The sequence below is a fragment of the Balaenoptera physalus genome (genome assembly GCF_965194825.1).
Source record: "Balaenoptera physalus genome assembly, chromosome: 5".
NCBI classification, from domain to species: Eukaryota; Metazoa; Chordata; class Mammalia; order Artiodactyla; family Balaenopteridae; genus Balaenoptera; species Balaenoptera physalus.
Window position 1 is genome coordinate 26,709,716 of NC_138884.1, and position 22,235 is coordinate 26,731,950.

Consider the following 22,235-nt stretch of genomic DNA (forward strand, 5'->3'; position numbering starts at 1 on the left):
TGAAGCAGGCTAGGTTCATTCTAAGTTGTATATAAGAAAGAGGGGCAAGTCCATTTTCTCTTACCTCCCACCAATCCTGTGTAAGATTTGGGTATTTTGCAATTAACTTTCCTATTTCAAAACAGTCCTTCTGAAAATGCTTATTGAAAAATTTTGGGTTATACAGTGGATGTGTCTCATTTATAGATTCATTTTTTTCCAAGGGCCTATTTCTCTTGTTACCATACTCTTCTAGTATTTGGAGAGCTCTATCTTGAATAGAAAGCAATTTGGTATCTATTATCTCATTAGTATCTCAAAGTAATCCTCAAGACCATGATGGTTTAAAGACTTGCCCAGGATCCCACATCAAAAACATGGCTGGGGGCTTCCCTGGTGGCGCAGTGGTTGAGAATCTGCCTGCCAATGCAGGGGACACGGGTTCGAGCCCTGGTCTGGGAAGATCCCACATGCCGCGGAGCAACTGGGCCCGTGAGCCACAACTACTGAGCCTGCGCGTCTGGAGCCTGTGCTCCGCAACAAGAGAGGCCGCGATAGTGAGAGGCCCGCGCACCGCGATGAAGAGTGGCCCCCACTCGCCGCAACTGGAGAAAGCCCTCGCACAGAAACGAAGACCCAACACAGCCAAAAATAAACATAATAAATAAATAATAAATAAAAATTAAAAAAAAAAAAAACATGGCTGAATGGAGCTCAAATCAAGGCCCATTGGGCCTTCACATACCACACATCTCATGCAGAGTGATGAGATCCTTTAGATGGTGGGCATAGGAGGGCAGGAGACAAGTGAGAAGAAAATGGTGCTTAGAGACAGTCTACTGTATCCCAGGACCTTGGTCCATGTGATTTCATTTAATCCTGAAAATGACCTTATAGGGTATTATCTCCCTTTATAGATGAGGAAACCTGAGACTATAAATTTAAATAACTCATCTGCAGTCATATCAGTAGTGGTATTGGGATTGGAGCCATAGCTGTCCAAACCCTGAAAAGCCACATACAGAGGAAAGGGAAATGACAGGACAGTGGTGGAGAAACAATTCTAGAAGCTGGCTGGGTAAAGGAAAAGTACTTGAGGAAGCCCTACATCAATTTCCATGGTGTCATGCAAAATGGAATTATGGGGGATGGAACCACAAGAGCATATATATATACATGGCTGGCCTCAGATTGCAGAGGAAACTTTGACTTTATCTCTGAAGGTATGCTCACCCCTCCCCCTCCCAGTTTTATTGAGATATAATTGACATACATCACTCTGTAAGTTTAAGGTGTACAGGATAGTGGTGTGACTGAGATATATTGTGAAATGATTACCACAATATGGTTAGTTGGCATACATCATCTCATATAGACACAATAAAAAGAAAAAGCAAAAACAATTTTTTGTTCTTGTGATGAGAACTCAGGATTTACTCTCTTAACTATATTCCTATAGATCATACAGCAGTGTTAACTGTAGTCACCACGGTGTACATGACATCCTTAGTACTTATTTACATGGTAACTGGAAGTTTGTACCTTTTGACCACCTTTGAAGGTATGCTTTTATGGGGGTGTCCCAGGTGACCTTCTCTTGTTTGAGATGACATACTACTTGGCCGCACGTTGTCTGGCTTGTTTTTCTGGTGATGGTGGCTGAGGTAGCGGGCAGAAGTTACGTTTGCTGCTGCACTAGGCACTCGGGGTGCCTAGTACAGTCTGGACACGTAGGTGTCTAGGAGCTGTGTGGGAGCTTGTTGCCAGGAGGTGTTCTCTGCCATTGAGGGACCAATCCAAACAAGCCCACCAGGAGCAGGTTGCTGAGAATAGCCATCTTGGGAGCAATTTATGTCTGACAGATGACTTTTGAGCTATGGACATGGAATAGGACAGAAAAAATATTTTTTGAAGAACTGCATTAAATTAAAAACAATCCAGTCTTTTCCTCGGGGGACCGGTGGGGGCGGGCAGTGCCACACGGCTTGCGGGATCTTAATTCCCTGACCAGGGATGGAACCTGGGGCCCTGGAAGTGAAAGCACCGAGTCCTAACCACTGGACTGCCAGGGAATGCCCCAAAACAATCCAGTCTTTTTTTTTTTTTTTTTTTAATTTATTTATTTTTGGCTGCATTGGGTCTTCGTTGCTGTGTGCGGGCTTTCTCTAGTTATGGCAAGCGGGGGTTGCTCAGCAGTTGTGGCTCACGGGCTCTAGAGCACAGGCTCAGTAGTTGTGGCTCACGGGCTTAGCTGCTCCGCGGCATGTGGGATCTTCCCGGACCAGGGCTCGAACCTGCGTCCCCTGCATTGGCAGGCGGATTCTTAACCACTGCACCACCAGGGAAGTCCCAACAATCCACTCTTAATCTATAATTTTAAACCACCATTTACTTTATTACTTTTAGAAGAAAAACACTACTTGTAGAGATATTAGAAAAGTAGAATATCAAAAAGAAGAAAGTAAAACTCGAAACCCTAACAACCAATAGTAACCTCTATCAACAATGTTGTATGGGATTTCCCTGGTGGCACAGTGGTTAAGAATCCTCCGGCCAATGCAGGGGACACGGGTTTGAGCCCTGGTCCAGGAAGATCCCACATGCCATGGAGCAACTAAGCCCATGTGCCACAACTACTGAGCCTGCGCTCTAGAGCCCGCGAGCCACAACTACTGAGCCCGCGTGCCACAACTACTGAAGCCCGTGTGCCTAGAGCCCGTGCTCCGCAACAAGAGAAGCCACCACAATAAGAAGCCCGCATACCCCAACGAAGAGTATCCCCTGCTCGCCGCAACTAGAGAAAGCCCACACGCAGCAACAAAGACCCAACGCAGCCAAAAATAAATAAATTAAAAAAATTTTTTTCATATTAGTTAACTATCCAATAGTATACTTGATTCTGTCTATCACAATTTAACATTTTTTTCATACTGTCATTCAAAATGGATTTGTGGGCAGTATTCTTAAAAGTAATAATAAAAATGTAAACAAAAATCTGTAATCTAGGAATTATGTCATGTATAGAAGTAAGTGGTCCTATGCTTTTGAGAACAGTAGATAATGTATTTGCATAGCACAATGACTGGAAAAACATAAGCTAAAATGTTAACGTTGTCTCAGGACAATGTGATCTCAAGTGCTTTAGTTTTTTTCTTTTTGTTCATTTAAAACAGTTTTCTTGGGACTTCCCTGGTGGTCCAGTGGTTAAGACTCCGCGCTGTCAGTGCAGGGATCCTGGACTCAATCTCTGGTTGGAGAACTAAGATCCCACATGCCACACAGCGCAGCCAAAAGATTTTAAAAAAAACCAAAAAACAGTTTTCTTATAATGACTATTGTTAACTTATATAATTATAAAAGGATATTTAAAAAAAAAAACCTACTAGCTGGAGACACGTTTCTTTACTTTTTAGGCTTTATTTTCTTTATGTGTAATATGGAAATTCTAATAATTTCTACTCCATAGATCGGTCATGAGGAGTCATCAAAGTAATGCAGGTAAAGCACTTTAAAGAATCCCAGACACATGGTACGTACACAGTACCTGTTGGCCACAATCATCCCTGCTGTCGTTAATTAAAACTTCGGCTTCTACTCTTGCCTTCTCATGGAGTAGGAGAGAGGCCTTTCAAGTCAGTTCACTGAAGACATTGCCCTGCTTAAAACCTCCCAGCGTTGCCCATGTACTTAGGATCAGATCTAAACAGTTTACCCTGGTTGCAAGGCCCTGTAGGATGTGGTCCCTGACCAGCTCTGCAAGCAACTCTCACATTACCCTCCTTCCTTCTCAGTTGCTACACTCCAGACACAATGACCCTTCTGTTCTTGGGATAAAATCAAGTTCTCTCCTACCTCAGGGCCTTTGCACTTCCTGTTCCCCTTACCTGGAATTCTTTTCCCTATAGCTTCTCATAGCTGGGTTTTGGTGTTAGTGTAAAAGTCCCTCCTCAGGGAGGCCTTCCTGGCCACCCAATCAAAAGGAGCTACCTGGGCACACCTCTCGGGTTTAATTCTTCCTCTGTTTCATTTTCATCATAGCGTTTGCGACAACATGTTGTTGTTTATGTGTATTATTCTGTTACCTCGTGTCAGTCACCCCACAGACCTTGTTTGTTCAGTCAGAATTTCCGCTGGAACACCTAGAACGGTGACCAGCTGGTTGTAACACTCAGTATATAGTTGCTGGATGATTTAATTAATTAAGGAAATTATCTTTGTCAAGTGAATGAACAGTTCAATCACTTCCCATCACCTTCTCCTCAGAGGGCTGGTGTTTTCCTAAAGAGCAAGAAGGCAGTCATATCACCTTATTTCTAACCCTCTCTGCCAGTTAGAAAACGGATGATACAAACATCAAAACCGTTTATTTCTTAGGATTCTCCCACATGTGGCCAGATGCATAGCTTTCCAATCCAGATTGAGACATTAAAAAAAAAAAGGGGGGCTGACTAGATTTCAAAAGAGAACCCTTGGAGGCTTTCACTCAGATACATGAGGCTGGGCAGGCAGTCCCCACTCTACAAAGAGGTGGTGTTCACCACGTTTCTCTGTGTATGCTGTTTGTTTCCAACACAGAATGCATTTTTTACTGGAAACAATGTTCCCAGACTAGCCCACAAAAGCCTATTTAACCTACCATGCTCAGTAGGAAAAAAAAAACAAAAAACCTTGAAAATCTAGGAAACAAAACAGGGAAAATGAATAAGAAATACAATTGAAATGTTTATCTTGAATACTAGTGCTTGAGGAAAGGCAGCTTCCAACAGAGGAGGATGGGGCAGTAGGGTGAAGGGTGTGGAAGATTCAGAGAGCAGGGGGGTGCCCAGCTGTCACGGCCATGCCTCACTCCTGCATCTGATGGACCGAGGCCGTTGACAAAAGCCACATCTCCTAGGCGCGGGCATGTCTGAGCCTGTCTGAGGGAGCATTCCTGCAGATCTGTGTGCCAACAGAGGGCAGGCAGGGCTGACACCAACTCTTCCACACGCTTAATTCTAGAGGCTAGAATCAACATGTGAGAATTCTTCCATAAGATCAAGCTCCAAGTATGTCATACTGGTGACCCATGAGCTTTCTCAGGAAATTTCTGCTTGAGTTATCTGCGTATAAACATGACAACACAGCTTAAAAAAGAATAGGTTCAGTTTTGGTTTCATCCTTGAAAATACCACAAGGTAATGTCAGTCATGTTTTCCCTGTATCTGATCTTTGTGCTGCCACTTTGAGGCCAAAGCTTTTATTGCCTAAAAGTTAAGCTTCAGAAAGCAGGAGAGTTCCTTTGATGGGAGCTTCTAAAATTTCTTGTATTATATTGCATAAGAAAGTGTTCCGTTTGGGAAAGACCCATTATCCTGAAACAACTCCAATCAACCCTAATTCTGGAAGTTTGTACAGAGCATCTCTAAGATAAAAACTTCACTCTCTGAAGTGGCTCAGTTTCATCAACTGTAAGATAAAAACAGTCACACTTCTTATATCACTGTTTTTGTCACCTCTATTATAAATACATAGACTCAATCATTGATTAGTTTATATTAATAGAAGCAGGGTCTTATCCCTGCTTATTTGATTTAAATCTCAGATGACTTAACTTAAAACCATTTTACATTTTACTTAATGTGCTTTGGTATTTACCTAATCATAGGTATCTGGCCTGCAATTTTACTTTAAACAAAATAATGACACTAGGCCATAAATATTGGCATCAGTAGTTGAGGAATTGCTTAGGTTTACTTTTCTAGGTTAAGTTCTTCCACGGAGGCTACTCTAGGGTCAGCAGCAGTAAGGCTTTGGGGTCAGATAGCCCAAGATCAAGTTCAAGTCCCATTCCTTTTTAGAGCTGTCTAATCTTCAGCAAATTTCTTAACCTTACTTGGTCACACCCGCCTTTTTTAAAAAAATGGAGATGACAATAAAATAAAGCTAGGGATGATAAACCCATTTTATGGTTATCGAGAGGATTAAATGAGACCATGCATGTAAAACCAAGCAATAGATGGTGGCCATTATTGTTGCTGTTATTATTATTTTAAAGTCTAGGTTGGTAATTGTATTCGTTTCCTAGGGTTTCTGGAACAAAGTACCATAAACTGAGTGGCTTAAAACAACAGAAATGTATTGTCTCACAATTCTAGAGGCTAAGTCCAAAATCAGGGTGTCAGCAGGGCCCACGCTCCCTCTGAAACCAGTAGGGGAATCCTTTGTCTTTTCCCAGCTTCTCGTGCTTGCCAGCAATCCTAGGCTTATAGGTGTATGTATCACTCCAGGCACATGGCATTTTCTCCATGTGTGTCTTTACATGGTCTTCCCGGCGTGCATGTCTATCTCTGTGTATTATTTTCCGCCTTTTATAAGGACCCGGCCACACTGGGTTACGGCCCACACTCATGACCTCATTTTAACTTGACTTCTGCAAAGATCCTGTTTCCAAATGATGTCACATTCTAAGGTCCTGGAATCCAGACTTCAGCATATCTTTTTTTTTTTTTTTTTGGTGGGGTGGGGGGTTGGAGACACAATTCAACTCATAACAGTAATAGAAGTTTTTAAAAAAAGCCTCCAGGGACTTCCATGGTGGCCCAGCAGTTAAGACTCTGTGCTTCCAATGCAGGGGGCCTGGGTTCGATTCCTGGTCAGGGAACTAGATCCCGCATGCCACGACTAAGACCCTGTGCAGCCAAATACATTAAAAAAAAAAAAAAATTCTCCAAAGTAAGAACTAGCGTCTCACATTTTGCTGTCTAAAATCTCTTCCCCACCACATGTTATTATCACTGAAATTTTGCTCATCAAGGATATTTAGATACAAAACATAAACTCTTAAGTTGGCTGTGTTTGTCAATAAACTTGAAAGCAAGGAATTTGCTTTGTTTAAAGGAGTCACTCTTTCCAGCGGGATTCTGTCAAGTACATGTTACCAGTGCCCTATCCACTCCCTTCTATCCAGACAGGCAAGAGCCAAACCCCATTCTCTCCTGGGTGGCAGCCAAGCCCCTCCCTGGGTCTTGATTTCAAATGGTCATTCAAATCCATCCTCACGGTCTCTGTTCTGCAACAGAAACCAGTGTCCCTGTTTTATGTGACATTTGGGATGTACTTGGCAATACCAGCTATGTGGCGATGCTATCAAGTTGCCCTTAGTGGGGTAAGGTAAGGGAAACTGTCATAAGTTCTTAGAGTTGGAAGGTATCTTAGCTATCATCTCATTCAGTGGTTCCCAAATCTGGCCGTGGGTAGGGATCACTCAGGGAAATTTTAAACTATAGCAATTCCTAGGCTTCATCTGAGAGATATTCAATCAGAGTGGCAGGGGAGAGCTGGACCTTAAGAACGTTCTCCAAAAAAACCAAAACAAACAAACAAACAAACAAAAAGCTCTCCAGATGAGGCCCAGAGAGGCTGACTGACTCCTCATGCGTGCTCAGTGTTTAGTAGTTGACTGACTCCTAGTTAAAGGCTGGTTCCACGCTCCAACTTTCTTCTCCGATGGTGCCAGGGCTTTAGCCCTGGTGAGGTTTGCAAGGTAAGCACAAAGACTCTCACTGCTGCTTGTTCCAGAGAGCCTTTCCAGGGCACAGCAGCTGTTGGAGGCGTTTGTGATTTATTCGTCGTGTAGCTTTGCAACTGGTTGTGCAGGCTGATATGTCTCCTTCTAAGGGTTCTGTCTTTTATGTTCTTTGTTCTGACATAATTTTTTTACATCACTGAGCCATGCTTCCACGTTTTAAAATATGAATGTAGTTTTTTGTTTTTTTTTTTTTTTTAAGGAGAACTAAAAGGATAGTTATAAAGAGCTGTCAACACCTTTCCATCAGAAACCACCCATGAGAGGTAGAGAGGTTGAAGAGAGCGGGGGCAGGGCAGAAAGAAAAACCGCAGGAAATCAGGTTCTCACAGAGGTGAGAGTTTGGGATACAGAAGAAGAGGGCAAGGAGAATGATTCAGCTCCGCGTGTTAGGACGCTGCCTGGCTCTCGGTGCAGCTTGGAATGAGTCAGCCGTCTCAGAGTTAAGCTGAATGTAGAAGAAAGTTAGGAGCCCGGGTGTTGGAGTCAAGCAGACCTGGGTTCACATTCAAGCTCATACTAATGTCTCTGAGCCTCAGTTTTCTCATCTGTAACATGGGGGCAGTAGCACCTCATAGGATGGGGGTGAGACTTGGGGCGTCTGACACCTGGTAGACAGTATACAAATGGCGGTGCTATGATCATGAAAGAGTTATGTTTGGGGGACTTGTGGGGACCTTTTTGTGTCTTGCTTGAGGCCTTCTGCGTATATCCTTGCCAGAGAGAACATACCACTTTAGCAAATCATGTGGTATGAATTGAACATGGCCCTACTTTGTTATCAGAGGGAGGAGGCCGTCTCTGGCCATCTGTCCCCCTTTCTGGTCTCTTGTTGATGGATCTGAACTAGCAACCTTTTACATTGCAAAAATGTGTCAATGCAGGAGAAGCAAGTTATGTTGGGAGGGGAGATCAAGAGGGAGGCCTCGAGTAGAAAAGTGTAGTTGGCTTTCGAGAGGACCTGAGGTGAGACCAGAGAGGGTAAGCCCCAGACACTAGGGTGTTGGGCAGACATGAGATTGAGGAGGCAACATCTACAAAGAAAGTAAGACAATAAATAGGAGCAGAGAAAGCGGAGACGACAAAGACAGGACAGGCTTCTGAACCTTAGAACTCCACCCAGGCCTACCTTGCTGGGTGGACTTCATTTTAAGCTTCGAATTCCTTTCTGGATGATGACTGGTCCACCTGAGTAGGATGCTCCTCCCCAGGTCCCAAGTTTTTCATCTCTAAGATGGACAAAACCCAAGGCTTCCCTCGTACATTGATTAGAACAAGTGAGGAGAGCTCAGAACAGCTATAAAATTCTTGATTGTATTCCTTGAGGGATACATTAAGAGACCCTCCTACACTGTTGGTGGGAATGTAAATTGGTGCAGCCACTATGGAAAACAGTGTGGAGGTTCCTTAAAAAACTAAAAATAGGGCTTCCCTGGTGGCACAGTGGTTCAGAATCCACCTGCCAATGCAGGGGACACGGGTTCGATCCCTGGTCCGGGAAGATCCCACATGCCATGGAGCAACAAAACCCGTGCGCCACAACTACTGAGCCTGTGTTCTAGAGCCTACGAGCCACAACTACTGAAGCCCGTGTGTCACAACGACTGAAGCCCGCACGCCTAAAGCCCGTGCTCCGCAACAAGAGAAGCCACCGCAATGAGAAGCCCGCACACTGCAACGAAGAGTAGCCCCCGCTCGCTGCAACTAGAGAAAACCTGCACACAGCAATGAAGACCTAACATAGCCAAAAATAAATAAAATAAATAAATTTATTTAAAAAAACAACTAAAAATAGAATTGCCATATGATCCAGCAACCCCACTCTTGGGCATATATCCAGAGAAAGCTCTAATGTGAAATGATACACGCACCCCAATGTTCATAGCAGGACTATTTACAATAGCCAAGACACGGAAGCAGCCTAAGTGTCCATCGACAGATGAATGGATAAAGAAGATATGGTGTATATATAATGGAATACTACTCAGCCATAAAAAAGAATGAAAAAATGCCATTCGCAGCAACATGGATGGACCTAGAGATTATCCTACTAAGTGAAGTAAGTCAGACAGAGACAAACACCATATCATATCCCTTATATGTGGAATCTAAAATATGACACAAATGAACTTATATATAAAACAGAAACAGATTCAGAGACATAGAGAACAAACTTATGGTTGCCAAAGGGGAAAGGGGGTGGAGGAGGGATACATTAGGAGTTTGGGGTTAGCAGATACAAACTACTATATATAAAATAGATAAACAACAAGGACCTACTGTATAGCACAGGGAATTATATTCAGTATCTTATAATAAACCATAATGGAAAAGAATATGAAAAAGAATATATATATATAATATATCTGAATCACTTTGCTGTACCTCAGAAACTAACACAACACTGTACATCAACTATACTTCAATTAAAAAAAAAGAGACCCTTGAGGGCACATTCCCTCTCCCCTAGGGCTTTGGAAGGGGCAGTCTCTAACCCTTGAAAGGACTCAGGCAGGTCTGTGGGAGCCAAAATGCATCAACCCTATTTCTAAACTTTCGTTCTCTTTGACTGTGGCTGAATTAGTTGAGTTGTATTAACACAGGGGTAAATGCTGAATTCTGTGTGAGTCCGCTCTTCATGCCTCAAAGACAATGCCCAGATGTTATTTTTATCCCAGATCTATCCTTGGCTTCTGAAGGTTTCTAAGCCCTTTGATATAGTGATTATCACTCAATCACTTAATACCTTAACAACAAAGTTTCTAGACAAAACAGCTATCCAGGTCATATCTTCTCTCTGAGCCTCAGTTTAATATGTAAAAGAAGGTCGTCTGAACAACAACTAAGGCTCCTTATTGTGATAAAATCCTACATCTCAAGAAGCAATGGCCCCAGGCAGTCCTCGGTGGGGATAATGCAGGGCACGTGGTTGGCTGTAACAAGCAGGCGAAAGTAGGATAAAATGTGTGTCGAGCGTTCTCTCAAAGGGGAAGAATTAAGCCATTCACTCTTCTTTTACCTTTCGTTTAACACACATGTATCGAGCAGTCAGAATGTATAAAGGGGGACTTTCCTGGTGGTGCAGTGGTTAAGAATCCCCCTGCCAATGCAGGGGACATGGGCTCGAGCCCTGGTCCAGGAAGATCCTACAGGCCGCGGAGCAACTAAGCCCGGGCGCCACAACTACTGAGCCTGCGCTCTAGAGCCCACATGCCACAACTACTGAAGCCCACGCGCCTATAGCCCGTGCTCCGCAACAAGAGAAGCCACCGCAATGAGAAGCCTGCGCACCACAATGAAGAGTAGCCCCCGCTCGCCGCAACTAGAGAAAGTCCGCGCGCAGCAACGAAGACCCAACACAGACAATAAATAAATAAATAAATACATAAAAATTTATTTTAAAAAAAAGAATGCATGAAGAAAGAGTGCAGAAAAGACAAGTTCTGAGGAAGCTCCCGATGGAAGGAGGTGGGGCGGAGCACAGACCTCTTAGAAGGGCTTGTGCTGGGGGAGAGATTGTCCAGGCGGTGACATGGGATGTAATCTTTACCCTCTGATTTAGAAAAACCCACCTAGTTTCTCTATAGGTACCTTTCATTTGTGAGGCAGTTAACCCTATTTTGGGCTCAAAACATTTGATCAGGGGAGCCACGGGATAAGAGAGAATCCTGAAAAAGCACCCTCCACAAACATCATCTGATATCACTTATATGTGGGATCTAAAATAATGATACAAATGAACTTACAAAACAGAAATAGACTCACAGACATAGAAAACAAACTTATGGTTACCAAAAGGGAAAGGATGGGGAGGGATAAATTAGGAGTTTGGGATTAGGAGATACAAACTACTATATGCATAAAATCGATAAACAACAAGGACCTTCTGTATAGCACAGTGAACTATATTCAATACCTTGTAATAAACTGTAGTGGAAAAGAATCTGAAAAAGAATATATACATAAATTATAAATATATAAATATACATATATTATAAAAATATACATATTATAAAGAATATTTTATATATATATATATCTGAATCCCTTTGCTGTACACCTGAAACTAACACAACATTGTAAATCAACTATACTTCAATTAAGAAAAAGGCACCCTCGCAACCGGTGCTCAGTCGTCTGCAGGTCAGCACAGCCTCGAACTGGCAGATCCAGGATGAGAAAGCAGGTTCCATGATGTGTTCTAAGTTCCTAAACTGGCCCACCAGGGAAAGGGCTGCCCTCACCAGAGAAGAGACTGGCGGTGAGAATGATGTTCCACACCCAACACTGGCCTCTGATCTGCCAGTAGAAGCGGCTGGACATGTAGCTAGAGATGCAGCAAGTCAGGGCATACAGGATGGCTGCTGAGTTAATGGCCCCAGGATGGTGCACACTGAACATGCCCAGCAGTGCCATGACCATAATGCCTGCAGGGTGGTAGTGGAAAGCCTGTGTTAGGTTTCACCCGACCTTCTTCTGGCAATTTCAGAGGAATCAGCCAGCCCGCTTTCTCCCAGACCCAGGGCTTCCATCCAAACAATATCCCCCAGTTCTGTTGTCTAGAAAACCCACAGTAGAATAACAATAGAATATACACATCCTTGCTAGAGCCATCCACCCCTTAGGTCTGCCCCTCACCTTGGACAGAAGAGAAGATCTGCAGATCTTTTTCTGAACAAACCACCTACTTAGTTCTACCCCTTGAGAGAAAACCCTGATTAATTTTTTATCACCTCACCAGTGCCAAGGGCCCCACACCAAGCACAGCACAGAGCAGACCACGATATGGAGGGAAGTGGAAGACATCTGTGTGGACAATTTTCCAGCCATTGTCACCTTGGTCAAAGTCATCACCAGAACCTCCAGAGGTTGGCTCTTCATCCAAGTCGTACCGAGCCAGGTCCTTTAGAAGCACACGCATGAGAATGACAGTCACAAAACCCACCAGTAAAAGCACAAGCACCATAGAATTGATGATGGACTACCAATGGATTTCCAGTGTTCGGGGAAAGAAACCGCCATCATCACCATGCACCTGTCACTCCAACGCTCACCTGACGTCTCAGACCAGTGCACGCTGCAGGTGTGGATGAGGCCTAGGAACTCATCAGGTCATAACCCCTCTAAACTGTGGGGCTTGACATCCCGCACTGAGACTCTGGCACATGTAATCCAGTCTCTGTGGAATTCTAGGTGGAAGTCTAAATGGGTCCAGAGTCCTGCCTTGTGGCTGTGAGGCAGGAAGCCACTCTCCTCCATGTAGCCCACAAAGCCACAGATTGGCAACTTGTCCACCACAAATTCAAAATAGTATAGTTCCTTTATGGCCTGGCGCAGCTGTTCCACCTACAAAGAGCAAGTCAGGAGTCAGACAAGGCTTCCCCAGGCATTGGATTAGAGCAGGGTTTCACCCTCAGCACTAATGACATTTGGGGCTGGATAATTCTTTGTTGTGAGGCTGTCCTATGCCTTGTAAGATGCTCCATCCCTGGCTTCTTACTAGATATCAGTAGCGTCCCCCCGTAGTGACAATCAAAAATATCTCCAGACATATCTCCAAATGTCTCTGAGAGACAAAAGCCCCCTGTTGAGGGACTTCCCCTGTGGTCCAGTGGCTAAGACTCCTTGCTCCCAATGCACGTGGCCCACTTTCAATCCCTGGTCAGGGAACTAGATCCTGCATGCCACAATTTAAGATCCTGCGAGCCGCAACTAAGACCCGGTGCAGCCAAATAAATAGATAAATATTAAAAAAAAAAAAAGAAAAGAAAAAGCCCCCTGTTGAGAACCACAGGTTAGACCCTAGTATGTTGAGATTCTCCGAAATGAGCAAGTATGACTTGACAGGATGAGGGCCTAGAAGAAGAGGGATAAGGTGTAGGAAGGTCTGCAGTAGACTAAGGAAAAGTGCCCTAAGATAGAAATTGCTGAAGAAAAAAGCATGACAGGGAAAATTCGGTAGAGTGTACAGGAGCCAGTTAAAAAAGCTGAGAGGTAGGAATGGAAAAAAATGACTACGTAGGAGTGATAGTTGGGACCTTATTACCAACAGAGAAGCTTCGAGTCGGGAGCCCTGGGTTCTGATATCAACTCTGCAATCCACTATCCATGTAATCTTGAAGTTACTTCTGAGCAAGTATGTTTCTTCCTCAACCAAATGCAAATAGTACTACCTGTCCTGCCTGCCACATGAGGTTGTAGTTAGAAACAAATCAGATCATTTCCCATAAAGGTGCTTTGAAAACCAAAAAAAAAAAAAGACACCCTACACCTCTCCCCACCCTCCCAATCAGAGGGACAAACCAAGGGCTGAAGTGGCCCAGTCTGCCTTCTTGTGGGTGTCAGTGCTGGGTTAGAAGCTCAGGTTATTCATGTGCATGAGCTAGGGAGTCTTTAAAATCCTAGCTTTTTCCCAATTTCGTCCTGAGTTTGGGAGGAGGTGGGTGAGACTGGCCTGAGGTACCTTAGGGCCATCTCTGCCTGTGGCTCTTTTCTCTTAAAAACTTCTTTTCTGGAGGTTGAAATGAATCTCCCCATCAGTCTGTGATGGGGGGAGGAGGGGTTATTATCTCTCATATTTCACAGACAGGAATAGTAAAGAATTCAAAGCTTGAGTAATGTTCCCAAGGTCATGTGGTGAATTAGTAACCGAGACAGGGAAAGGATTCAGGTTTCTGGTTCTTTCAGTTTTTTTGCCTCAGCATTAGATCTTGCTGTCTCTTTAAATCTCACATGTAGTTAGGATTAGGGTCTGTAGCTGTGTATTAGTTCCATCTTAACTTTGCTCATTAAAAAAAAAAGTGGGGCAACTCTTCCTTTCCTAAACTTCTACTGCAAATCTGCTTTGTGACTTTATTGGGCAAGACCTAAATGGTGGTCTAATTTTCCCCCAGCACAGCTGAATATCCTTGTTCTTTCGGCTATTGGTATTCTGCAGCAGCTGTCTGATGGAGATGGAGAGCTCCAACAAGGATGGGCCGGAACTCCAGCTGCTGGTAAGCAAGTGTTCACTATTTATAGCGAGAGGGGGGCTGCAAAATTTTTTCCTTCTGAGTCGTTTTGATGCAACCAACAGGAAGTGGGCTCTGATAGATGCTAAACTTGATGACATGAACGAGGTCTATTACAGCACTTCTCAAACTTGTCTGTGCATCAGTCACCCAGAGGGGAGGGGCTTGTTGAAACACAGACTCCTGGGTACCACTCCCAGAGTTTGTGAATCAGTAGATCTGGGATGGGGCTTGAGAAAGTGCATTTCTAACAAGTTTTTGGATAATGCTGACGCTGCGGGTTGGAGAACCACTGCTTTATTGTAATGGGTGGAGTGTCCGGGCAAGGACCATCGTATATGGTGGCAGATTGAACCCAAGAAAGGCACTGACATGCACCAAAAGACTCTTTCTGGTGATCTCACTGTCCTTGTCCAATCAAAATCAGTCACTTTTGAGCCGGCATTTCCAGGGCAAAGGTATTATTTTATAAATAAAGAAAATGGCATAAGATTTAAAGGATAGGGTTCATAAGAAATATGTGTGTGTATTACTTAATCAAAATTATTCCCTCCCCCCCCCCACCTCCTTTCTCCAGTGAAAAAAGTGTGACTTGTTAGGTCATTTTATCACATCGTGATGTGTGGAGTCAAGACTGGCAGATTTCACCTCCACTTTCAACTCCAGCCAGAGACAAACACGGGCCTTGCCGGCTGAGGTATCCACCTTTTTTCTTTTTTTTTTTTTTTGTTTTTTTTTGAGGTATCCACCTTTGATCGATGGCCAGGAAAAAGCAAGCAGACAAGTCCTGGGAGAACATGGCTGATCTGCTAAGTAGACCAAGACTTTGGCGTTGGCCTCTCAATTTCTGGTATGAGACGAGCCTGTTTAAGTTTCCTGCTTCTTTTTGAATGAATTTTGATATTTTATATGTTCCTCAAAAAGATCCATTTCATTCAGACTTTGAAAATAGGAATACCTGTTTGTACAAATGATTCTTTACAAGAATTTTAATTTCTTATACACAAATATCAAGTCATTATTATCATTATTTTACACCTGAAACTAATATGATGTTATATGTCAAATACATCTCAATAAATAAAGTTTAAAAAAAAAAGAATTATAGTTTCCTATATATGTGTGTTAATCCAGTTTCTAATTCCTAACTTTATTTGTATTTTTCCCCTTTTTCCTTGATTAGTCTAACTTAGTGGATTATTTATTATTGTAGCTGTTTTTTCTGTGATGAACCAGCTCTGGATTTCTTTATCAATATGAAGACCTGCAAAGGGTCTGAGATTTTATCCTATTTGCAAGCTAACAGGTTAGTTAGTCTGTTGGTAGAGCATGCAAGCCTCCCAGGTCCAAGACAGCTAGAGTATCAGCATTTTTGCCACTTCCCACAGGTCCTTGCCATGGAGGCCGCGTGATGCTTTCTCACGTAGTAGGTTGGAGGAGAGGAATCCGAATCCTAAGCTTAGCAAACTCAACTCTTTCATAAGGAAAGTAAGAATGCCTGCCCTTGGCTCCAGGTAGGGGCACCCTCTCTAGCTTCCCAAGCTGTTTGCTACACAAACCTCCTTGAAAAGATAGTCTAGAACAAAAGTAGTCAGTGTGTCTGCTCCTGAGATGTGGAGAAATGCAAGCCACCCATGGGAGCACTGTCTCCCAACAATCAATTCCACTGACTTTGTTTTCAACATCATCATATTCTGCTTTCATTTTAAATTCTATTTTCCTTAGATTTTAAAAATTATTCTTTTTTTAGTCTTCTTGAATAGTCACTTCCTTCATATTCATTCTTAAGCTAAAAAGGTTTTAAGATTATGACTTTTCCTCTGAATAAATCTTTGACTACATCTCATAGATGTTAATAAGTAGTGTTCTCTTGATCATTATTTGCTAAATTATCTAGCTTTTCTTTCTTTTTTCTTTTTTTTTTAAAAATAAATTTATTTATTTATTTATTTATTTTTGGCTGTGTTGGGTCTTCGTTTCTGTGCGAGGGCTTTCTCCAGTTGCGGCGAGCGGGGGCCACTCTTCATCGTGATGCACGGGCCTCTCACTATCGCGGCCTCTCTTGTTGTGGAGCACAGGCTCCAGATGCGCAGGCTCAGTAGTTGTGGCTTACGGGCCTAGTTGCTCCACGGCATGTGGGATCTTCCCAGACCAGGGCTCGAACCCATGTCCCCTGCATTGGCAGGCAGATTCTTAACCACTGCGCCACCAGGGAAGCCCTAGCTTTTCTTTCTTATTTAGGAGGTTCCAAGGGTTTGAACAAAATGAATCAATCATCTTTGGCTCTGCTACTCTCTCAGTTTACTCTGGAAGCTGTTGTCTTTTCCTCAAACTTTGTAGATTAAAGCCATAAAGCCCTTTTTAATAGGATCTATGTGACTTGTGTGCTAAACAAGTTTGCATTGCACTTTATTGCAGTTTAAGAGGAAATGGGATTTGGAAGATGAAGGTTCAAGCCTGACTCTGCCACTTCATATTGGTAACCCAATAAATGCCCATTTTGACTCTCACTTTTGTCCACAAATGTCAGGTTGAATTATATTATCTCTCATGTCCTTTTCAATTTATGACTCTAAGAGATTTGGAATTAGTTTCAATTACACTCTGAATGATTTCTAGGCTGACTTGTTAGTGGAAGCAACACGGCCAAGTGGAAAGCTCTCTGGCCTTAGAAACTGGAAAAGCTGCGTTCAACCCTTGCCATGGGCAGGAAATGCTTGATTCCTCACATGTTTTCTTGTGTGATGCGTTCAGAGGAAAGAAAATCGCATGGCCCTGGCAGCTCATTTCCTCCCATTTTTGTAGCAAGAAGCCAGCTCAGTTAGTCAGAGTTAACTAAGGAAGAAAGAGCCTGGGACTTCCCTGGTTGTGCGGTGGTTAAGAATCTGCCTGCCAATGCAGGGGATATGGGTTTGAGCCCTGGTCCGGGAAGATCCCACATGCCATGGAGCAGCTAAGCCTGTGCACCACAACTACTGAGCCTGCGCTCTAGAGCCCGCGAGCCGCAACTACTGAGCCCACGAGCCACACTACTGAGCCCGTGTGCCACAACTACTGAAGCTTGCATGCCTAGAGCCCATACTCTGCAACAAGAGAAGCCACCGCAGTGAGAAGCCCACACACTGCAAGGAAGAGTAACCCCTGCTCCCTGCAACTAGAGAAAGTCCGCGCACAGCAATGAAGACCCAACACAGACAAAAATAAATAAATAAAATAAATAAATTTTTTTTAAAAAAAGGGAGGAAGAGCCTGATGCTGGAGGCTGAGCCCGGGAGCTTCCCCGTTCTAACAAGGCTGTCTGTTTCACGGCTCAGGAAGCTCCATTACTACAGAATTACCTAGATGTTCCCGTGCTTATTTCTCTAAATGCACGTAGAGCGCTAAAGGCATGGAGCACCTCTCCTGGGACCTTTCCATGATGTGTCTGCCTCCCATGCTAAGTCCCACACACCTCTCTGGGGCACGATGGGACCTCAGAGACTCACGAACACTCGTTACTTCTATGCTTTTAAGTTTCCCCCTGATAAATCCTATTTTTAATTAACACCATGTGTGCTGTTAATATGTGTGTTCCTGTCCTTTTCGTACAACCCATACTGTTTTTTCTTTTTAATACATTTATTTATTTATTTATTTATTTTTGGCTGCGTTGGGTCTTTGCTGCCGCGTGGGCTTTCTCTAGTTGCAGCGAGCTGGGGCTACTCTTCCTTGCGGCGCACGGGCTTCTCATTGCGGTGGCTTCTCTTGTTGTGGAGCACGGGCTCTAGGCCATGGGCTTCAGTAGTTGTGGCACACGGGCTCAGTAATTGTGGCACACGGGCTTAGTTGCTCCGCGGCATGTGGGATCTTCCCGGACCAGGGCCCGAACCCGTGTCCCCTGCATTGGCAGGCGGATTCTTAACCACTGCACCACCAGGGAAGTACCCAACCAATACTGTTTGGTGAGCATCATACACTAAGTGCTTTACACACAGCATTTCATTTAATCCCCATAATGAGCTTGGCTGTCGGGTATATTATCCCCATTTTACAAACAGGGAAGCCTAGTGCTCAGAAAAGTTCAGCAATTTGCTGGAAGAGGCAGAGCTAGAGTTTGAATCAAATTGTTTGGTTTTCAGGCCTGTGCTTTTAACTCTAAAAGGGCTCCATTCACATCCTAGACATCACAGATTATTTTCCTGCAGCTGGCGCAAAAGGGTCTTATTAAAAAAACAACAGGGCTTCCCGGGTGGTGCAGTGGTTGAGAGTCTGCCTGCCAATGCAGGGGACACGGGTTCGAGCCCTGGTCTGGGAGGATCCCACATGCCGCGGAGCAGCTGGGCCCGTGAGCCACAACTACTGAGCCTGCGCGTCTGGAGCCTGTGCTCCACAACAAGAGAGGCCGCGATAGTGAGAGGCCCGCGCACCGCGATGAGGAGTGGCCCCCGCTTGCCACAACTAGAGAAAGCCCTCGTACGGAAACGAAGACCCAACACAGCCATGAATAAATAAATAAATAAATAAATAAAAATAAAAACAACAACAACAACAACAAAAACAGTATGTTAAGACACCTTTTTTAATAGATGAAGATAAAGGGTAAGGGATGCCTTTTCCAATTTGTCTAAAAGCACCATGTGGGCAACCAGCAGCTCTGATGTACGTGACTATGTCGTAAGAGGCAATTAACACACGGTGACGAAAATGTTTTTAGGTTTTTTTTTTTTTTTAAGGAAAGGTTCAATTCAAGACGCATTCAGCACTCTTGAGAATGCAAAGCCCAGTCTCAGAGGGAGGAGGGAAGGAAGGGCAGGGCTGGCGGTGGTGTTTCAGGAAGCCCAATACCTTGACCTCTGAGGTCCTAAGGCCAGAACATTCAAGGTAACCGCAGCTTCTCATTCTTTCCTTGCTGCTCTGTTGACACGATTTCCCAGATCTCATAGGAAAAGTATTGGGAGCTCTAGTGTCTGTGAGAGTTCCACAGCACTGCTGCTTAAAGAAAATAATTTGTTGTCCTACTGGTGACACGGTAGACGGTGACTAGGAACACCCGTTTTACAAAGGCAGATGGGAAAATCTTCATTTTTAGGAAATTCACTTTATTATGTTTCCTGAGCTAAAAATGACGTTTTGGATCCACAGTGCTACAGACCCACATGGGTCTGTAGAGATTCCCTACCTTCCTAACAGCATTTTGTTACAAAATACTCTTTAATTCTTTTCCATGAGGCTCAAATGTCCTACTTCGACATGCTATTTTCAGTTTTTGTGAGCAAAATACTCTTCTGAGACTTGCCAGCACTCACATTAACTCATTCCTTTCTTTTCTCCCGGCTCAGCAAATAACAGATTCTCTGGGGTCCGAGCAGGGTCTAGTCTTCTAGATTCTCCCTTGACTCGCCTATCATCTGGTTTAAACAGATTCTCACTTCAGGGGAGCCAGCAGTCCTCCAAGTGTCCCCGGAGGACTTGTGATAGCAAATATGTGTATATACTCTCAACACCCAGATATGTATAAGTATGCATCCTCGCTGGGCGATGTGCTAAAACAGTGAGGTGAATGGCCTCACTGGGCTTGTGAAGTAAAGCACAAGACCTTGCTGGTATACCTAAACGCAGATGCATGGAGGGCCACACAGAAACACATGCACGTCCATACAGAAATAGATACATTACCCAGAGACAGCAGAGGGAGGCACGGAGGACTTCCTATAAGAGGTATATGTCAGGGAGGAAGAAATTTTCCTCTACCCTTCTAGGTTCTTTTGGCTGGTCTGAGAATTAAATTGACATGAGATGGATGAACAGGAGAAAATCAAACAAAAGTTTAATAACATGCATACAAGGGAGAGACCCAGAAGTGAGTAACTCGCCAAAACGGCCGAAACCCTCACCTTAAAGACCATCCTCAGTTAAAGACAAAAGAGGATGTTGGGAGTAGTGGTTTGGGATCTCAAAGGGGGAGGAAGGCAATTGACATGGAGATGGAAAAGCAAATGTTTGGTGAACAAATGTTTGCTGGGCCCTGCAGAGATAACAAGACATGGGGAGGAATTTTAACAAACAGACCTTGCCAGGTTCCTCCCTGTCTGCACACCTAGTTCATACTAGAGTTACCTATGGCAAAAGCTCCCTTCCTGGAACTGGTCCTCTATCTCCGTCCTTTAGGCAGTTAGGGGGAAGATCAAAGGTTCTCCCTGAGTCTTTTGGGCCTTGATTGTTTTCAGCTCAAAATAATCCACATGCCAAAGAGATATTTTTGGGGTGGTGAATTTTGCTCTCCTACACCAACAAATACCTTCAATAGACTTTTGATTTCAAAGGATGCCAGGAACTGGGAGGAAGGTAAAATTGGCACAAACTCAAGAAGACAGCTGCCTTGATGAGAATAGGTTCACAGACAGCTCAAAGCAAAAGAATAGGGCCCTGGAATTTCATGTAAGTCTAGTTCCTAGCTTGGAATCTAGGAAAAAGAATAATTCTAACAATGTGACTTGCTGTGATTCTTCAGCACCGCCAAGAGAGGGGAGAATTTGATCTACACAGGGGTGTGCCTAGTAGGAAAGTGGTTTTATGTAAGTTGTATGGGTGACTTGTGTGAATGTCCTTTAAACCTATGTAGTTTCCTTTTTACTGATTCCAGGTTCTTCTATATTAGCCTTCTGATAACTACTTTGGCTCCGCGAGAGGTCTCTAACTACTGCTCAACTCAGCAGAATTGTAGTAATATACCAAAGATAGTTTCCCTTGGAGTTTTTTGGGTGCTTCCTAGAGAAATACTAAATCAGGTATGTCTCCCACTACAAAAATAAAAAGTATATCCTGGTGCATAAATTAGTCTCTTGAGAGTTGGGGTAATACAAATTCATTCAGTAGAATTTGAGCTAAGAAAATGGAGTTTATCTTTAACATCAGCCAAAATAGCACTTCCTAAAAGAATTTACACTAACCCTTCAAGAAGTAATCTCATAGCTTTCATTCATCCATTCATTCATTCACTCACTCATTTGACAAATATTTATTTAACACTTTATATATGCCAGGCCACCTTCTAGGTGGTAGGGATACATCAGAGAACAAAATACTCAAAACTCTCGTGGAGCTTATATTCTGGTGGAGTTAGTGCCTTGGGCTGTCCTTTTACGGAGCTTCACACAGCGTATTGTTACTCATTTGTGTGATCGTTTGATTCGGTTTTTTCCTCTTCTGTAAGGTCCATGAGGACTGGGTGAATTTTGCTGAGCATTGCACATTTGGCACTCACACAGTGCCGACTCGTAAAAGACACTCAATAAATATTTGTTGAATGAGTAAATTAGTAAATTCTCAAAGTTTCACAGCTGGACTCTGGGCCTCAAGCAACCGCTCCTAAACCCTTAGACCTTTAAGGAGTATGCATGCTTGGTAATGGCTAATGGGCATTGCTCTCTTGGCAGGAAGTGACAGAGCCAGGATTCAAATCCAGTCTTTCTGACTCAAAAGCCGATGTTTTATTCACTGTACCAGTGGTCTCAAACTGAGAAACCTATCCCGAAGGTATTCAGAGACATCTCAAAGGGAATGTAGGTGCAGGAGCTTTTAAGGGTATGGTTGATTTTATTTTCCAAAAATAGCTTAAACAATATCTCCACCCACATCCTTTTCTGGAACATTGCCACACCCCCATCAGAAGGGGGAGTCTGTGTATCTTCCCCTTGAACCTG

The 22,235-nt window shown here is 43.6% G+C and overlaps 1 long non-coding RNA gene and 1 pseudogene across 2 annotated transcripts; one reads left to right on the forward strand and one right to left on the reverse strand.

Moving 5' to 3' along the window:
* Positions 1-2,837: 2,837 nt before the first annotated feature.
* Positions 2,838-13,734, reverse strand: LOC309661488 (transmembrane 9 superfamily member 1 pseudogene; annotated as a pseudogene). The gene is made up of 2 exons: positions 13,717-13,734; positions 2,838-12,889 (listed from the first exon to the last, which is right to left on the reverse strand). The product of its transcript is annotated as a transmembrane 9 superfamily member 1 pseudogene (transcript).
* A 467-nt stretch (positions 13,735-14,201) lies between these two features.
* Positions 14,202-16,327, forward strand: LOC309661616. Its single transcript, XR_014264099.1, has 3 exons — positions 14,202-14,538; positions 15,131-15,250; positions 15,295-16,327. It is a non-coding gene; the product is annotated as an uncharacterized lncRNA (long non-coding RNA).
* Positions 16,328-22,235: the final 5,908 nt, after the last annotated feature.